The sequence below is a fragment of the Acomys minous genome (assembly GCF_964271855.1).
Source record: "Acomys minous genome assembly, chromosome: 17".
Classification (NCBI taxonomy): domain Eukaryota; kingdom Metazoa; phylum Chordata; class Mammalia; order Rodentia; family Muridae; genus Acomys; species Acomys minous.
Window position 1 is genome coordinate 58,596,853 of NC_140500.1, and position 15,736 is coordinate 58,612,588.

The window sequence follows — 15,736 nt, forward strand, 5'->3', positions numbered from 1 at the left end:
TCAGGAGGGGGATGCTCCCTCCACCCCTTTTATTAATCCATTGTCCCAGTTTAGATGGATGAGTCCTAGATTCCAGGCGGTTTGTTAGAGGCGCAAAGTGCTGAGTGGAGCTTATAACTGTAGGGGACAGAAGTCAGGCTGAGACAGAGAAAGGTTTCCCCCACATGGGAAGAGATTCTGAGGGAGGAATGGACTCTCCATATTCAAATCCTGGAGCTTTTGTCAGGCCACCACAGAGCCCAAGACAACAGGGGTGATGTCAGTGTGGCTGGAGACTCAGGGACAGGCATAGCAGCAGGTGACATCACCACCCGGGAGACCCAGTGAGGTCAGACTCTAGGGAGGCCTCTTCATAGTCCCCAGCCATGGTGGAGCCGCAAACCCAGCAAGAAGGCGCAGAGTTCCCTTCAGGTTCAGCTTGTGTTCTTCCCAGTGCCTCCTGCCTGCACAGCCCCTTCCCAGTGTGTGAGGAGAGCCTGAAGAAAGGGGGTTGATGAAGCAGGAAGTCTAGACCTTGGGGAAAGACACATGTCCCTGTTTATTTGCATCTCCTAAAGGAGCACCTCTGCCTAGAGGCTGTATGTGACTAAGTGACTGACTCTGGAGACCTGACTTGGGCCAACTGAGTTTACCAGCAACGCCCACTCCCAAGCCCCTCTTGCCCCTCCTACTCGCTCTCCTCCGTCCCCTACCCACACAGCTAACTTCAGGAAAGCAACTTGGGGAAGAAAAGATGTATCTGGCTTCTGCTTCCAGATCATTGTTTGTCATAGAAGGAAGCCAGGGTAGGAAAGCAAACCAACAAGGCAGGAACCTGGACCAGGGGCTGATGTAGAGGCCATGAAGAGTGTAGCTTACCAGCTTGCTCCTGACAGCTCGCTCAACCTGCTTTCTTACAGCACCCAGACCAGTAGCCCAGGGGTGGCATCAACCACAGTGGGCTTGGCCATCTCACACCAATCAGAAGAAAATGCCCTACAGGTTTGTCTACAGCCCAGTCTTATGGAAGCATATTAGGTTCGTGCCTCTCAGAGGACTTTAGCTTGCCTCAAGATGACATAAAAGTAGCCTGCACACCCAGTTTTTGTCATAGGTCCTTTAAAGGCCTCTTGATGACTGAATTGACTTTACCTTATTTCCTGAATCCCCTCTGCGGTGCTTTGAACAGTTATGGGCTCCATGGAACTCATTCATTTGAATGCTGGGCCCAGAGGGAGTGGCACTATTTGGAGGTGTGGCCTTATTGGAGTAGGTGTGGTCTTGTTGGAGGAAGTGCATCACAGTGGGGGTGGGCTTTGAGGTCTCAGAAGCTCAAATCAGTCTTCTGCTGCGTGTGGATCAAGATGTGGAACCTTCAGCTCCTTCTCCAGCACCGTGTCTTCCCGCAGGCTGGCATGTTTTCTGCCATAACAGTAATGAAACCACAACCCGAAACTATAAGCGAGCCCCAATTAAATATTTTCCTTAATAAGAGTTGCTGTGGTCATGGTGTCTCCTCAGAACAACAGAACACTGACTAAGACATCCTCCTACTCTACTGTAGCTCTGGCTTTGCTCTCTTTCTCCTGGCTTCCTACAGCCTCCCTGTTTAAATGCCAGCCTATCAAATTATAACAACCGCCTCTCTAAACTTCTTCCTCTGTGGTCCATAAGTTTCATAATTGGTAATTTTTTTTTGATCTAGGGTTTCTGTTCACCCCTGGCTGTCTTGGAATTCCTCAGTAGACCAGGCTGGCATCGACTCTCAGAGAGCCAGCCTCTGCCTCCCTAGTGCTCAGATTAAAAGCTACCACTGCCTGGTTGTCAAGAAACAAGACAGGAATCTAGTAGAATCGACCCCAGGATCTGTGCTCTCAGCTCCTCTGCAGGAAAGGACAGAGCAGACCTAAGGGGTGAGACAAGAAAAATGTCACGCAGGAGCTTCTGGGTTACCCAAGAGGCTGAGCCAAGAGGGAAAATGGGATCATAGGAAAAGACCCACAGACGGGGTGACTCTGGAGATGGAGGATAGAAGGAACAGCAGCAAAGCAGCGTCAAGAGTAAAGGCTGAGGCTGCCCAGGTGGCTCAGCAGTTAAGAACATCCTCTGCTCTTGCAGAGGACCCCAGTAGGTCCCTACAGCCACATGGGATGGCTCACAGCTGGCTGTGACGTCTTTCCAGGGAAAGAAGACTGGAAGCCTGCCTTTGGATGCACTCTTAAGGTCATCTTGGCACTCGTGGGAGTGAATTCTTTTTCTCTTTTCACTGGATATTGATCAGTGATTTGGTCTGCTAAATGCACTATACCACTAAGTTATGACTTTCACTCATTATTTCTAATTCTTAAAGCTACCCAAGCTATTGGTGCAGGTGTTTGAGAATGATGACACTTTTCTCAACTCAGATGTGAAAGACTTAGGAAGCTCTACATTCGGTGGTCATTGCTTGGGGTCTCAAATCAACCTGGGAGGAATGGCTACCTGAGGTGTCTATTCACCAGCAGGGAGGAGGCTGGTCTCCAGTCTTTCTCAGCCTGGCAAGTGCTTATTACAGAGCCCTGGCTCCTCTCAGCCCTGTTCACCCCCACCCTACCCCACCCCACACTCCAAACCTCTCCAACCTGTGAGTTTGCTCCCCTTTCCCCACTCTCTGATGCCTACATAGTGCAGCCCTGTGGCCTATGTGCTCTCTTGGTCTTCGGCGCCTTTCTTTGTCCCTTTGCTGTCTCTCCTTTTCCCTCTCTCTTCTCTTCCTCTCTAGGTCTCTCATCTCCTTCTCTCATGGCCCGGTTCAGTGTGCTGGCCGTGTTCAGTCTGGACTCTTGCAGATCTCTGGCTGTTCTCTCCCTCAGATCTACAATGAAAACCTCCTCCTTCACCAACCCTAGGAGCAGTGAGGTCAGTTTCATTCAGTCACTAGAAGTGAGCCTGAGACAGGGACTCCTGACCTCATTGATCCGTGAGGATGAAGATTAAAGATGTCACCTGGAGTTAGGCAAAGTGAGTGCAAAGCCTTTGTTTCGTTGTTTGTTCATTTGTTTTGTTTTGTTATTTTTCCAAGATGACTTCTCTTTGTAGCTTTGGCTGTTCTGGAACTTGCTCTGTAGACCAGGGTTACCTTGAACTCATAGACATCCTCCTGCCTCTGCCTCTAATGTGTTGGGATTAAAGGTGTGCACTGCTGCCTCAGCAGCCACCACCATTTCCTTGCTGGATTTTAATCCTATTTGGCATAAGTGTATACTGCAGCATTGTCCTACCCAAACTGGCTAGTGGGTGGCCATGATGACAGTAAGCAAAGTCTACTAGATGCCATAACAGTTTTTGGGGGACAGAATTAATGTGCAGATCCATAGGGAGACAGAAGAGAGAATGAGTGACCTGACAGTTTTGTGTTCCTGTGGGTAGATGTTTATAGCAGTTTTTGAGTGTTGGGAGTATTTGAGTGTTGGTTAGTAAGGTAAAACGTCTGCTCATGAACACACTGAGTACCCAGCAGGAGCAACCTGGGCAAGGCAAAAGGGTCAGTGCAGTGTTTTGTTTGTTTGTTTGTTTTATTGAACCTGACTGAAACTGGGGTCATTTGGAAAGAGGGAACCTTAATTTAGGAATAGCCTTCATCAGACTGCTTGTAGAGAGCCCCCTCTCCCTCCCACTCTCTCTGGCTTTTTGAGACAGGGGTTCTCTGTGTAGTCTTGGCTTTTCTGGATTCACTTTGTAGACCAGGCTGGCCTAGAACTCACAGAGATCCACCTGCCTCTGGCTCCTGGAGTGCTGGGATTGCACCTCTGCTTCCGTTTCTTAATGACTGGTGTGGTCTCACAACCACCTGCAACTCCAGCTGTACGGGCTTGACAGTCTCTTCCAGCCTCTGCAGACACCTCCACACATGGGGCACATATACATACATACACTTACACATACAAAGGCACACACACACACAGGCACACCTACACATATAAATGAAATACGTCTTTAAAATGAAGGAACTTATAAAAGGCAAATTAATTGTTTGAAATTTCCAGGTGTGTCTGACATTGCTGCCTGTTGGATCAGTGGAAACTTTAAATTGAAATACAAGTTCCCTCCAACTTACATTTTCATTCGCCACACTAATAAATGTCAGAGCAGGAGAGGGGGGAGAAGTGCTGGGAAATGCTGCCTACCCGACATGACAGGGCCATGGAACTGAACTCCCTGAAGCTGTACTAACCCACACACGATCAAGCCAACAGTATATAGAGGTCGACATTGCAATAGGCAGCATGAAGTGGGCACTGTAGGTTATCCACAAAAGGGAAAAGGAGAGGATGGGAAGGGTGGAAGGGGACAGGCTGGAAATGCCTGGGGGGCAACGAGGTAGTTGGGAGTGCATGTTATCAAGACACACGGCTTATATGTATGAACTTGTCAGAGAATAAACAAATGCTAGTGTAATTAAGAAAGACAATGTAGTGGCACATATTTGGCAGAAGCAGGGAGTTCATTCAGAGTTTGTGTCAGCTTGGGCTATAGAGTCAGATATTTATTTTATAATTTCTACAAATATGTAAAACATCATTTGTCTACGTATCTATGACTGTACCTATCACCTATCTCTTTATGTATTTAGCCACATGGAGCTCAGGCTGGCCTTTGACTTCATACAGAGTGGAGGGTGTCTTTGAACTCCTAATCCTCCTCCCCTGCCTCCTGAATCCTGGGCTTAAGGCTTGTGGCAGCATCCACAGTGTGGTGGTGTGGAGGAGAATGGGCCCCAGAGCCTCATCTATATGAGTGCTTAGTCCTCAGGGAGTGAGTTGCACTGGGATGGCCCTGGAGTCTTCAAAAAGTCTATTCTAAGCCCAGAGTCTGTTTTCAAGGATGTAGAATTCAGCTACTTCTTCAGTAACATGACTGTATGCATACAGCCATGCTCCCCACCCTAATGATGGGCTACACCTCTTAAACTATAGGCAAGGACCAATTAAATGTTTTTTTTTCTTTTTTAGAAGGCTTGCTGTGATCAAGAGGTGTCCACAGCAATAGAACTTTGAGTAAGACACCCAGTTTCTGTGGTGACGGGAACTGAGTCCATGTGTTTATGCATCCTGGGTAGGTAAGACTCTACCAAATTAAGTACCTTCTAGTCCTGTCTTTATTTTAAACATTTTAAGTGAATCCTCCTTCGTCTCTTTCTCTCTTTCTTTCTCTCTCACTTGTACTACAAAAGATTGAACTCAGGACTTCATGCTTATTAGGCAGTGTCCTACATCTGAGATAAATCCTAGCAACAATTAATTTGTTTAAGTTTGGTGTGGTGGCACAGGCCACCAGCACTGAGAGCAGACGCACGTGGATCTCTGTGAGTTCATATCCAGTCTGGGCTACATAGGGAGTATTGTGACATTGAAATCTACAGAGTAAAACCATGTCTCAAAAAGAAAAAGAAAGAAGGAGGAGGAGGAGGAAGAGGAGGAGGAGGAGGAGGTAGCCCCTGGGTGTGTCTGTGGGACATTCCCTGTTAGGTGAATAGAGGGGAGACCCTGGGACTGCATAAGGAGGAAGGAGCTGGGCACAGGCAGTCATCACTCTTGCCTGCTGGCTGCCCCCATGGCTGTAGGCACACTGTGAGCCCAGCCCCTGCTCTGTGACTCCCTGCCATGGCAGACTGGAGCTCTGAGCCAAAACAAACCCTTTTCACTTATTTTTTTTCAGGTGTTTTAGCAATAGGAAAAGTAAGACACTGTGTGAAAATTCTGTGCTTCTCAAAAACTTAACTAATTTGATCTCTCCCCTAAATTGTGCGCTCTTTCTCTCCTCCTCCTCCTCCTCCTCTCTCTCTCTTTCTCTCTCTCTCTCTCACACACACACAGAGGAGAGGAGAGGAGAGGAGAGAGAGAGAGAGAGAGAGAGAGAGAGAGAGAGAGAGAGAGAGAGAGAGAGAGAGAGAAGAAATAGAAATTTAAGGAAACACAAAAGAGAGAGCTGCTGACAGGCATTTTGTAAAGTGGCTGACCCCCTGCGTGCAGGATTTTTACTTTGGCGAAATAAAAACACGCTTGCTGATTGCATGTGTGAGTGCTGGTCTTCTGGTGGTGACTTTCAGACCGTAACAGCTTCACCTTCAAACCACCACAAACACAATGACTTGGCTATCTGCCTTGTATAGGAACAACGGAAGGAAGTTCTGATGCCCAGAGAACCTCGCATCCCACTGTCTTCCAGCAGTGAAAAGAGTGGATAGAGGTGCATTAACCTCTGTCCCACAGCACTGCCCAGCGGGTGCTGTCTGACCAGGCTCTTTCCTGGATCTTCACACCATGCTCCTGGCCCTTCAGAGGCCCTTCTCTTCAAAGTTGGCGGCCTCACCGGTCTGGCTCTTTCCTGCCCCGTGGTGGGCTGTGCCCAGGGCTGGGGTCGGTCAGTGTGGACACACAAATGGGCTGTGGTGGACATGCAGTAGAGAACTGAGCATCTCTGCATTGCCCTGTTAGAAGACCGAAGGGTGCTGTGAGCACCTGGGACCCACACGGGACTTCAGGTCCAAGTCCATTTTACGACACCACTCCAAGATTGTGTTTTTGACTTAGTTCTTGCTGTTGACATCCCTGGAGCTATACTATGGTTTTCTTAGAAGAATGAGAGAGAAATCTGGAATGATTTGATACTGTCCCTGAACCACCCACAGTGCGCCCCTTGATGCCCCTGTGCTGTGCCTTGCGCCACAGGCTGCATCTGATGTCAGCTCCTTGCTTCTGGGGACCCAGACAGAACCGGGAATCCAGCAGGACTCCCCTAGAGCCTGTGCTGCCAATTGGCTCCTGCGCAGGGGAGATTACTCGAGCTGAGGCAAGATGGCCTGTGAGGCAGCCATGGTTCACCCTGAGCCCAGCCAACAGCCAGGCAACCTGGCTCAAGGGAGCTTGAGACACCTAGAAAGATGCTGAGCCTGCGCAGCGTCTAAGTTCAAAAGCATCCCATTTGTCCTTGATCTACTAGGCTTTCTCTACAGCACCCCGTGCTGCCAATTATTTTTTCTTTTTCTTTCTTTCTTTTCTTTTTTTTTTTCCTTTTTCTTTTTACTACTTTTGTGCCATGACTTCCTGGAGATTTCTTCTCCAGTAGAGAAGACTTGCAGTAGAGTCCCCTCCTCTACAATGACACAGTGAGACAAAGTAACAAATATATACAGACCCTGGAAAGTTTGAGAAAAGTGGATTAAGGTGGGCACCTATAATGCCATTGCTTGGGGAAGTGGAGGCAGGAAATTCAGAAATTCAAGGTCATCCTCTGTTACAACAAGAGTGCAAGTCAGTGCATGTCCCATGAGGCTGTATCTCAAAGGAAAGAGGAGGTGGAGGGAGATTAGGAGGAGAAGAGGGTTATGTAGATATAAAAAGCCATTGTATTAAAGCCAAGAGGACCTGCATTCTCCTCAGGTGGCTGTATCCCTAATAGTTACACAGTCAGGGTGTTGGAGTGCGAATGTCCAGTCTGTGTGCTTTTGAGGACCAGCAGGTCTCTTCAGGGACCCAGTAGCCATCTTCTCACTGGTGAATCAACCAGCACCAGCAGCCCTGCCACTCGCTCCCTTGCTCCATGGTCTCTGAGCTGAAGCTGTCCTTATGGGATAAGATCTTGTATGCTTCTGAGATCTGGCTGGTCTCTTCAGGGGAGGCTGACGGAGCCATGCATCCGAGTCTGCAACCATTTCCTTAGATAGGGTGGCCAGAGGTTGGGACCCAGCATCCATGAACCCGGGAGCTTTCCCTGGGCTGCAGGAATAGCCAAGTGGCCAGAGGCTGGCACTGCTTGTTCTTAATCACTGCAATCACTTTGGGCCTGCTTCTCAGAAGCCAAGTGCACTGGGTACGGCCATCTTGGATCTCCCCGGTGGTGAGTTTGTAATCCCAGGCCACCTGTCCTCTGGTAGTGCAGTTGTCTCAAGATTAACCTTTTCTCTCAAAATGGGCTGCTTTCTTTAACCCTGTCACCATGCATGGCCTCCCGCCTCCTCTTGGCCACACTCCTTGCTCTCCCATCCGACCCAGGAGATTGAAACCACAAGTGTGTGGTGCTATGTGGATCTGAGATCTGCCTTCTACACAGGTTTAAATATTTCATTCTGCTGGAAGCTCCTGCTCTCTCGCCCAGTCTTCGGGTCTGAGCTTTGTATTTCTCCCTTTTTTTTGATGCTTTTCGCTTTATCCAAGTGATTCCATTTCTAACCCCAACCTCTCCAGTTGCATAACAAAATTCTATAAGCCTTTCAGAAAGGAGAGAATAGAGTCTCCTTTTGGCTTAACCTCTTCATTTATATTTGGTTCTCAGATGCCCTTCCTATCCACTTAAATTTTTACAACCTGCTCAACCATTACCCCAAAATTTTTGAAACAGAATATAGGAAAAAGAAGAGGAGAAAATAGAAAATCCTCTCTAGGAGCAAAGTAAGAAGGAACCCAGTATCAGGAGCCACAATAAATGGTTTTGCTGATGTCTTGAAGCAGAATATTCATTGCTTATTCCCTTGTGGCAATATAAACAAAGCTTTCCATTTTGCCTAGCTGCACTATGTAACTGGGCATCTGAGCTACTTTACTGGATTCTTATATCCACTATCTTTCTCCACCACAATTCCTTCCATCTCCACAAACACTAGCCAGTCAAGAAAGGTTAGAGATGGGGGTGGGGCATAGATCACTGTGGACTCCTTCCTGCTGATTAGGGGCACCGAGTTCCTTGGGGAAAGTCCAATCTCTATCATTACAATATCTCCAATCAGCAATGTAGCAGTCTAGCAATCCATCCAGCAGCAACAGCAGGGACCAGCAGCTGCAGGGGAAGCAGCAGCCACCAGTAGCCCTCTTAGGGCTCCCCCGTTTTTCCCTCTCACGTACCTAGAACTCTAAAGGCAAGCTATCTACAGATGCCAACAATTATGCCCCTCCTACAGCATGAGATTGTAGCTAGTGGTTGTGGAGAATCTGAGGCAGCCCCATTTCTCATAGAAGGGATTAAAACAAAAACATATTCATATAACTGGATCTTTACAGAACCCAAAATTCTCACTAAAATAGCACACCTATGATCCCAGTCACTGAGGAAACTGAGGCAGACTGCCTCAGCTTTCAGGCTGGCACAGGCTACACAGTAGCAGACCAGCTAATGCAGAGATGCACGTAAAAGAACCTGTCTGAAAACTAAAAACGCCAATTTACCAATGTTATTTTATTTCCAACATAAAAGACATATTGCAAACATTTGGGCATTGGGGGCACGGGGTTATTGGTTACTGTCAGGAGAACTCATCCGTATGTCCTGTTCTCTTTTGTCCAGGACCATCTGCCTCGGCTTCTGACAGGTGATGGGTCCCATGCTGCAGAGAGGTAAGACATCCAGGTGACTCAGTGCTAACAATCTGGGATCACCTTGTCAGACCACAAACTAAATCTAGTGAGCATTAATAAGGTTGCCCAAAGCTTGGCATAGCAGGCTCTGTCAACAACCCAGCATCCTTAGCAGAGCACCCTAGTGTCCTTGGCAACACCTCATGTCACATTCTCCTACATCTTGACCACCATGATGCAGAAAGGAGGTCAGGCCTTCCAAAGGGCTCCCTGGAGCTTGAACTGACTTATGCATACTTATCACTATTTTTGCCTAATGTGTATACAGACACATGTACTTATGTGTTTACTTGTGTACTTGTGCATGTGTGATTTTGTATACATGCACATGTGTGTTCAAACTTACGCATGTGTGGTACATGTGTTCAGTCTCAAATGTCACTTCCCAGGCTCTCTACACCTTCTGTTTCAGGCAGAGACAGTCTCAAGACCATGGAGGTTGAGACACACCTATCTGACTAGGTGGTGGGGACATGTGCCTTCAATCAGGAGGCAGAAGATTGGCATCTTGGTGAGTTCTAGGACAGCATGGTCTATACAGTGAGTTCTAGGATAGTCAGGGTTAACTAGAGAAACTCTGTCTGAAAAAAACCAACAAAAACGTAAAAAAGGAGATGCACCTACCTCCATCTCCATGTGCTTGGTGACAGGCTTCATTCAGGCAGCGTGCCAGCTCTTTTCCTTGCAATCTGGAGAATTAACTCACCTATCACACGGGATGGCGGCACTGTTCAGACTGGCCGAGTCATCCTCCCAGCCCGCCTGTGTTTCTAAATCTTACCCAGGGTGTGGAGTTCACACTATGACTTGCAGCCCAGCCATCTCTCATTATGGAGAGCAGGGGCAGGGACAGCAGAGAGTATCAATGCATCTTCTTCCAGGGACATGCCGCTGGCAGCCGAGGTATGAAAGGAACTTTCTTCCTTCATATTGGTCTTAATGAGAAACAGGAAGGAAGGAAGGACAACAAATCCTATTAGATGGGGAAACAGAACAAGCTCCTCCCCAGCCCCTCTTGTTGTCATGAGTTGAAGCAGGGACTCCAGCAAAGCAGGTGTACTGACACAGTGCTGCCCTAGAAAGGCCCCAGGGAGAGGTACCACCTCAGGGTTTGTGAGAGGGTGCTGGGCCAGCAGCTTTACTGCCTTCCTTATTGGGCCAGGTGGGGGTCTCCATGCTCTGCAAACCTTCCTCCCCCCTCCCTCCCATAAGATCATCAGGGGGCAGTGTCTGCACAGCTCCCCACTGTCTCCTGCAGGGCCAGCAGGGAACACTTTCTGCACAGCTCCCCACTGCTTCCCACAAGGCCAGCAGGGAGCACTGTCTGCACAGCTCCCCACTGCATTCCACAGGCACAGCAGGGAACACTGTCTGCACAGCTCCCCACTGCCTTCCACACGCCCAGCAGGGAACACTGTCTGCACAGCTCCCCACTGTCTCCCACAGGGCCAGCAGGGAGCACTGTCTGCACAGCTCCCGACTGCATTCCACAGGCCCAGCAGGGAACACTGTCTGCACAGCTCCCCACTGCCTCCCACAGGACCAGCAGAGAGCACTGTCTGCACAGCTCCCCACTGCCTTCCACAGGCCCAGCAGAGAGCACTGTCTGTACAGCTCCCCACTGCCTCCCACAGGACAAGCAGGGGGTACCTACTGAGCATCTCACCTCTGAGCAGTGGGGAACAACTCAATGCTCAGGCCAATTCCAGACGTGAGCCCAGGAAAGCATTATTGCAAATCTGGATGTTCAGTTTTCTTCTCTCCGTCCTGTAAGACTTTGGTCCACAAAGAACATCTGGTTGTCATAGCCACTATGTTACTCATTTCTAAGATTTGGGTGGTGCTGGTGCTTGTTTTTCAATAGAGTGCTATGCATCTTAGACTGACCTTAAACTCTGTGCTGGAAGATGACCTCGACTGCCTGATCCTCTTGTCCCTGCCCCTAATTCCGGGATTCTGGGCATGCATCACCTCAGTTTGTGTTATGCTGGGCCAGAAAGAACCAGGGCCTCCGGTATGCTAGGTACACCACACCGAGCTATAGCACTAGGCCGGTTGCTCACTTGTTGTTTGAGAGTAGGGGTATCACACTGCCATCAAAGCTAGACTACAGCTCCCTATATAGCCCAGGCTGGCCTTGAACTTATGGCTAGTCTCCTGTCTAAGCCTCCAGAGTTCTGGGGTTCCAGGCATACAGCTTCACCCTAGCTGTAGCATCTAGTCCTAAGAAATATCCACAACCTCCCTAGAACTGGCTAAATGTGAGGGGATGTGATCGCCCAAGGGCTGAGGGGACTAGACCTTCAAACAGCAGAGGGGATGCTCAGTCTTCCTGGGTTTGTCAGGGCTTCTCAGTGGCTTCTGCCTTCTTTTCTCTCTGATGCTGCTACATAGAGGAATCCAATGAGGTCAACTTAAGGGCTGCTAGTCAGAACACAGAAAGGACATAGTCCTGAAAACTGGGCACACCGACCTGAGATTTCTTGATAGGACATGGCACTGGGACAGCCTCTTTCCCTTCTTCCCAAGAAGCTCACAGCTCACAATCTTCGGAAGGGGGAAGTCTGGCTAGACCTCATGTTTGTAGTGCTTCGTAATACTCCAAGTAGGAAAAAATAGGTAATCTAGAAAGGAAGTAAGAGGCCGGGCGGTGGTGGCACATGCCTTTAATCCCACTACTTGGGAGGCAGAGACAGGCAGATCTCTCTGAGTTTGAGGCCAGCCTGGTCTACAAAGAGAGTTCAGGACAGTCAAGGCTACACAGAGAACCCCTGTCTTGAAGAAACGACAACAACAACAAAATGAAGAAGAAGAAGAAGAAGGAAGGAAGGAAGAACATAAAAAAGAATGAAAACACAAGGCCAGTGGAGCAGAGCTGTAACTCCATAGAAGGAATATAGAAGCAGGAGGATCAAGAATTCGCGGTCTTCCTCAGCTCCATAGGAAGCCCCAGGCTAGCCTGAGCTACAGGAGTAGTCAGACTACTAGCTGGGACAGCTCTTGTCCAGTGTGCAGGAAGGCCTGGCTTGGTTCCCCAGGACCAAGAAACAAGGCTTGGTGGGTAAATCCTGTAACCCCTACATTTGATAGCTGAAGACAGAAGAGTTAAAAATTCAAGGTCATCCACAACTACATAGATGATTAAAAAAAAAAAACAATCACAAAGGCTAGGAACACAGTTATATCTCTGAGGATCAGTTGGCTGAAGGCAGGAGGATCAGCAGCCCTTGGCAGCCTGGACTGTACACAGAATACTGGAGTAAAATCAATTGAAGGGGAAGAAAAGGCTATCTCATTGAAAGGAAATGATAGGTCACCTTGGGAACCAAGTTATGTGATTTGAAAAAAAAGAAAAAAGGGAAATGAGTATAAAGTATAGACATTAGTGAGAAGGAAAGGGCAAGGCCAGGTTAGAAAACTTTAAAAGGAATATGTGTATTTGTGCATGGTCCAGGCATGACCACAGAGGTGAGGTGCGGGTGTGTGTGTATGTGTGTGTGTGTGTGTGTGTGTGTGTATCATCACACTGAGCACACACCTAGGCCAGGAATATTCATCAAATGCTTTCTCACCATATTTTTTGAGACAGTGTATCTCAGTCACCTCAGGCCGCAAGCTTCCACATCTACCTCTCTTCACTAGCAGGCCTAAGAAGACAAGGATGCTGGCATGTCAGCTTTTCACAAGGTCCTTTCCTTGCACTCTTCCACTTTACCTACATCTCCCTCACCCCGGGGTCCAGATCTGATGCTTCCAAATATTTATAATTTGCATATTTTTCTACATTTCACTCAGCCTGGACTTATTCTTGCCTACACTGGCCTTGAGCTTTTCATGCTTGACAGGACAGAGTGGTTGAAATCTGGAATGTTTGCCATTGGAAATTAGAGAGAGGCAGATGAGGATCCTGCTCAAGAGCATCTTTGGCTACAAGGTGGAGTGCCTGAGATATGAGACCCTGACTGAAAGCCAAATGCTGACAGTGTTCCAGTGTTCCTAAGGGGAAACTGAGGGAGCAGGGTCCTCAGGAAGGAAAAGCCAGCCTGGTCTACATTGATGTCATTTCACCCCAAGTTATTGATTGAGACTGTGTGAAACTTAAAACCAGTAAACAAAACAATTCCCAGTAATACTGTTCTTCCTAAGGAAGGAGAAAGAACCAATGTCGGAAAGGAAAAGGGAAATGTGCACGTGACACCTTAGCAGCACTGTCAAGGAATAGAAGCCCACTTGGATCTCTTGTAGGTGGAATGTGTTCTTGTCGCTGGCATCTGTGAGTCTGTTATTCAGAGTGAGTTATTCAATGCATTATGTTTTAATTTTGTGTGTCTATTTCTACCACTTGTGATTTGTATTTTCTGTTTGCATTGTGGGTTTGTCACTTAAGGTCATCTTCAGTGTTAGGGGATTCCCTGTGGGTCCTGTTTAAGAAAGTGGAGCTTGCTGGCCAATGGTGGTGCAAGCCTTTAATGCTAGCACTCAGGAGGCAGAGGCAGGCTGGTCTCTGAGTTTAATGCCAGTCTGATCTACAGAGGGAGTTCCAGGACAGCCAACCCTACACAGAGAAACACTGTCTCAAAAACCCGAAAACAAAAAAAGAAAAAGAAAGAAAAGGATAAAGGAAGGAAGGAAAGAAGTGCTAAAGAGATGGCTCAGAGGCTAGGAGGACCGAGTGCTCTTCCTGAGGTGCTGAGTTCAATTCTCAGTAAACACATAGTGGCTACCACCATCTATAATGTGATGATGCCCTCCTCTGTCCTGCATGTGTACATGCAGGTAGGACAGTGTACACATAATAAATACATCTTTAAAAAAAGGAAAAGAAAAAGCAAAAAAGAAAGAAATGCTAGAGCAGCTGAGATATGCCAGGAAATTGCTTATGTACATGAAGAGACAGAAACAGAGACAGACTGACCAGGATGCTCCATATTCTGTGCACGGAGGGCAGGGAGCAGTCTAGTTGTTTTAGGGGATCGAGATGCCTGGCCAGCTCTCCTTCCAGGCTGAAGGAGTCGCCAAGATGTTCCCCTGGATTTTGGGTGAGAAGCTCAGCCTGGTCCAGTGGCTGAGGCCAGCAAAGAATCCTATGGAATGGACTTCCCATAGGTGTGCATGGTGGGGTGGGGAGCATGAGACCCTGGGGTGCAATCCTCACCCCAGAGTGTAGTAAGATACCCCTCTCTTCTCCGATTAGGCAAGTGAAATATCCATCCTGTGAGCTTCCCATCACTCAGAGAACAGACCAAATTAGAAACATGGTTGGGTTTTCACAGTAGGAACACTATCTGGACATGTTGAATCTAGAAAACCCCGTAGGACAACTATGCCAGGACCCTTGTTGCCCTGGGACACTTTGACAGATGCACCATCCATGTCAGTTACACAGACTTCTTTGTCACTCCCACAGTGACCAATGCCAGCACAGTGTAGGGAGAACGGCACAGAAGATAAATCTGGCCAATTGGACATAGGGATGGACAGGGAAGGCTTTCCACAGTCTCTCAAAGACTGTGCAGTGTTGCTTACCTGTGCAATCCTATGCAACCTGCCAAGTCTCAAGAAATTCAAGCAACTTTGTGCATTTGTCCAGCTGATTGCAGGCTCCAGGTAGAGCCCTGAAGCTGGTGTGAGGCAGGGCTCACAGCAGGGTCCTGCTCCGTCACAAGGGTCTCTAGTTCAACCCTGGTGACAGCATCACCCACAGCCTCATGCTGTGGCACGTGTTGGTGAGTGTGGGATGGAGTTTCCAGTGTGACTGGTGGTCCTGAAGGAGCAAGCACAGAGAGGCAGGATGTGAGGAACTAGAGGACAGACTTGATGGCAAGAGAGGGCACAAGTGCCCTTGATGTCACTCCACAGCTGTGAATTTCCCAAGCTTCCTTCTGAGTCGGGTCCGAGGACTCAATGAAACCTGCAATGGCTTAGGGGTGTGTGGGAGTCTCTGGCTAAAGGACAGCATGAGGCTGCCCTCTAAAGGAGTCCCATAGGGGCCCTGGTAGGCCTCATCCTCAACCTGGAAACCCATCTTGGGCAGGTGGGACAGGCTGACTAGGAACTACCTGCATGGGGAGAGAAGTCTCACCTGGTGGAAAAGATCATGTTTCCTGCCAAGAAACAGGGAGCAAAGGACAAGTCACTACCCTAGGGAAATCCCTGACGTTTACAAAGAGTCGGGGACAAGGCAAGCGGTAATGTTGCACATACAGCTTTAGGGTACCTCTGCACCCCATCCTCCTCTCTGCGCAAGACCCAGTGGAAAGCCAACTCCTGCTGCTGGGGATTTTACCTGCACAGATCTGCGCTGGGGTGGACAGCTCTCCCTGTGCATCCGGGATCCCTGAGCACACTGGCTCCTGCACATCTGGCCT

At 48.5% G+C, this 15,736-nt stretch overlaps 2 long non-coding RNA genes across 2 annotated transcripts in view; both read right to left on the reverse strand.

Annotated features, from left to right (window-relative positions):
• The window catches only part of LOC311587924, a 30,925-nt gene extending 18,222 nt beyond the window's left edge, over window positions 1-12,703 (reverse strand). The window contains exon 1 of the long non-coding RNA XR_014776013.1: window positions 11,862-12,703. This is a non-coding gene — a long non-coding RNA (uncharacterized lncRNA). The remainder of the gene's footprint in view (window positions 1-11,861) is intronic.
• LOC311588291 lies at window positions 10,006-11,136 on the reverse strand. Its single transcript, XR_014776137.1, has 3 exons — window positions 11,035-11,136; window positions 10,150-10,303; window positions 10,006-10,074 (listed from the first exon to the last, which is right to left on the reverse strand). It is a non-coding gene; the product is annotated as an uncharacterized lncRNA (long non-coding RNA).
• Window positions 12,704-15,736: the final 3,033 nt, after the last annotated feature.